Genomic DNA, 3,594 nt, shown 5'->3' on the forward strand with positions numbered 1-3,594 from the left:
CGCTCCCCACTCGCCTCCCCCCTCTCCATCGCTTCCTCTCCCTCCGTGTGGCTGCTCGGTGCGGGTCGATGTCCGTCCCTCTCGGCTTTGCCCTCGCCGCCGCCATTTTGCAAGTGCCGGTGTTTCTTGTGGTTCGCTATGGGGCAATCCACGTTTTACGCGCGTGCACGTGCGCGCAGATGCTGCTGTGTCTGTCTGTATGTAGATGCTGATGTATGTGGGTGTGGACGGCATGCATATAAACGACGCGATTATCTTCTGTGGTGCGTCTCTGTATGGTTATTGTTGTTGGCCCATCAGCGTAGGCCTTGGTGATGCGCCGCTGGGTGAAAGATGAAGTGGTGCTGCTCGCCAGCGGCACTATACACACTGACATAGACACGAGTATGGCGGTAAGCGCACGAGAGTGTTTTGGTGGGGCGTGGAGTGCCAGAGTTTTCGAATTCTGTCGAAACGGAAGACGATGGACAGAAGGCGCATCAAGAGGTAAGGCGGATGGCGTCAACGAGAGTTCCTACGCTTACGTTCGCAAGCCCACCCAGATGCGCCCACACACACACACGCACACAGGCACCCTGCGGCTCGTTGCCACGGTTCTGGGATGCATAGAATCGGCGACGCGGAGGACATGCGTTGTTGTTGTGTGCATATATACATTGTGCCTCTCTTCACATTGGCGTTTGTGGGTGCACGCGTGCCGCCACGTGCGTGCGTCTGACCTACGATGTTCTTGAGTTATTTTGCTTGCTGTTGGCCCCTCCCACTTTTCCTTACCTGTCCTTGCGCACAATATCTGCACCTCTCACCTGTTCGGTTTATCCGCTTCTCCGTCGCGCACCCTTCGGGCACGTACACACACATACAACACGCGTGAGCATCGCTGGTACTCTCGTGGCTGAGCACCTCATACATGTATACGCATATATATGTATATATATATATATAGCACGCGACCACTTCTCTTGCTCTACCTTCTCCATCTTCCGAAGTTCGTTTTTGTTTCTTCCTTCATCGGCGGAGCTACGTCAAGAGAGGTCAACGGACAAGGATAGAGTGCAGCACATCCACCACGACGGCACAGCGGCAAAGTAAAGAAAAAGCGTCACTCATCTTCCGCCCACCGTCTGCCTTCTTCCCTCTCCTACCTACCATCCCCCCCCCCATTCCCCCTCTCTCCATTCCTCTCCACCCCTCCCTCCCCCCAAACCCCCAAGGGGGAGGCCTTACCACCCACTGCCCCTCCTCACCAGCTATTTCCTCGTTGTTGTGTGTTTTTTTTTGGTTTTGTTTTTGTTTTCGGCATCGCACATGGTGTGCGTATGTTTGCGTGTGCTTTGTCCCATTGATTTGGCTCGTCCTTCCTTGGCTGCTCGTGTTACCCCTTGCTCTGCCCCCTCCCCCTCCCCCTCCCCCTCCCCTCCCACTTCCTTCCACTATATCTATTGTGTGTGATTGGCCTCCTCCCCCACCCCCTTCTCTCTTTGTTTCTCTTGCCTCTGCGTACCGCGTGGTCTCCTTGCTTACGGATACGACGTCGCACATACCAGGGCACACACACACACACACGCACAGAGAGAGAGAGAGACGATATTTCCTTTGTTGCTGTTGCTTGTTGGTATCTCGACTTGGTCGTTATTTTGTTGTTGTTGCTGGGCGCGTGTTTTTGTCGCTTCAGTCTCTCGTCTCTCCCTCCGTGCGGTGTGTGTTTTGTCTTTCGACTGAAGCATATTCTCTTACGGGCTATCGATGCGTGCATGTGCGCTCGTGTATGTATGCATGCATGCGAACACGAGCACACTCTTCTCTCTCTAGTTCTCTGTCCATCTGGCGCGCGCGCGTTGTAAGCGAATAATGCGCGTGTGGCCTCTGCCATCACACATACACACACTCTCTCTCCACTCCTTTCTTTCACATTCGCAAGCAGACTCTGGCCTTGTCCGATAACTTAGAGAGCAACAAATACGAAATACATATATGCGCGCACGCACAGAGGACGACGACGCACAGAAAGACACGCAGACTTGAGAGTTAGCAGAGCGGTAGGCAACAGCCATCAGAACGTGTCTAGAGACGAGTCACTGATTGCCTCGCACGCTTGCCTCCCTTCTCTTTCGCACATATATATATACATATATATATATATATATTTCCTTTGCTTTACCGTGCGCGCGTGTTTCGTGTTGTTTGTGTGCATCTCTCTGTCTCTCCCCATTGTGTTGTTGGCCGCTCTGTAAGCGCCGCTCGTGACCATTAGGTAGAAGCGAAACACACGCACGCGTCGTAGGTGTGCACGTGTGCAAGCGAGTACCTTTGTATTTTTTGCTTGGCCGTGTTTTCAGGTTTCAAAAAGATTGCCAGACAGCGTGTGCGAGCCGACTCAGCGCCACCGTTTACGCGTGTGCGTGGGTATCGGAGGGCGGGTGAGGTGTGTGGCGCTTGACTCTCGCTGTTTTGCTGGCCCTCGTATTATTTATCACCCCTTTCTTCTCACGACGTATGCAAGCACATATATGCATATGTCTTTATCGTCGCAAGCAAACATTCAGCAAAGTCACGTCGACGCGCACACGCAGACATCGAAACGGAGGAGAGGAAGAAGAACACAAGGGGACGTCAACGCATAGCCAAGTCTATTACATCGTAGAACGCGTTGTTTGCTTCTCTTCGCATTCTATCTTCCCCTCTCTCTCCAGTGCGTACACATTAACACAGACACCGTGGCACATACACACGCCCCAAATACAGAGGTATACGTGGAGGGGCGTGGCCAATCCGTGTCTTCCTCTCCTCTACCAATCCATTCCAGACCTCAACGACCTCCTTTTCTTTAGCGTGTGTGTGTATTGTGGGCCTAACTCGATCTGATTTCTTACCCGCTCCCTTCCTCTTCCTTTCGCACCAGCACTAACACCCCCCCCCACCACCCTACCCAAACCTCTCTCACGCAGCACCGTGCGAGTTTCCTTGTTCTTCTTCAGCTGCTTGTGTGTGTGTGTTTGTGACGGTCGACAGAAGAAAAAAAAACGGATATCACAAACGAACGAAAAAGAGAGCGACGTGAGCAGTAAAAGAGGTGAGCCTCCGTGATCGAGCCACACACGTGCACGAAACCCTCGTCGTCTCTCCCTCGGTTCCTATTTCTCTCGGCTAGCACAACCTTTGATCGGCTCTGCATCTTGCTCGTCCCCTCCCCGCCCCCTCACCTCATAACCCAAAGATTGACATTTTTTTCGTTGTTGTTGTTCGGTCTTGCTTGCTGTACACGAATTTCGTGCTTGCCGAGCCGTGCGCGCCCGTGTGTGTGGGGGAGGCGCGAGGTTTTCCATCTCCCTTCCTTAACCGCTTTCTTCAGGTGCCTTTGCCTTGATCTCTTCCTGTGCTTCTCTGTTTTTTTTTTTGTTCGGTTCTTCTTTGTTTCGGGGGTGCGCTTGTGTCCGTGCTCAATATCGGGGAAAGACCCTCGCATACACCACCGGCAACCCCTCCTCCTTCTTTTCCCGCCCCCCCCCCATCTGCAGGGTCTATTGTAACGCCTCCTAACTTCCCACAAGAGGACAGAGAAGCACACGCGGTCTGCAAGGGAGAGCACAGAAG

Source organism: Leishmania donovani, chromosome 22 (assembly GCF_000227135.1).
Source record: "Leishmania donovani BPK282A1 complete genome, chromosome 22".
NCBI lineage: Eukaryota > Euglenozoa > Kinetoplastea > Trypanosomatida > Trypanosomatidae > Leishmania > Leishmania donovani.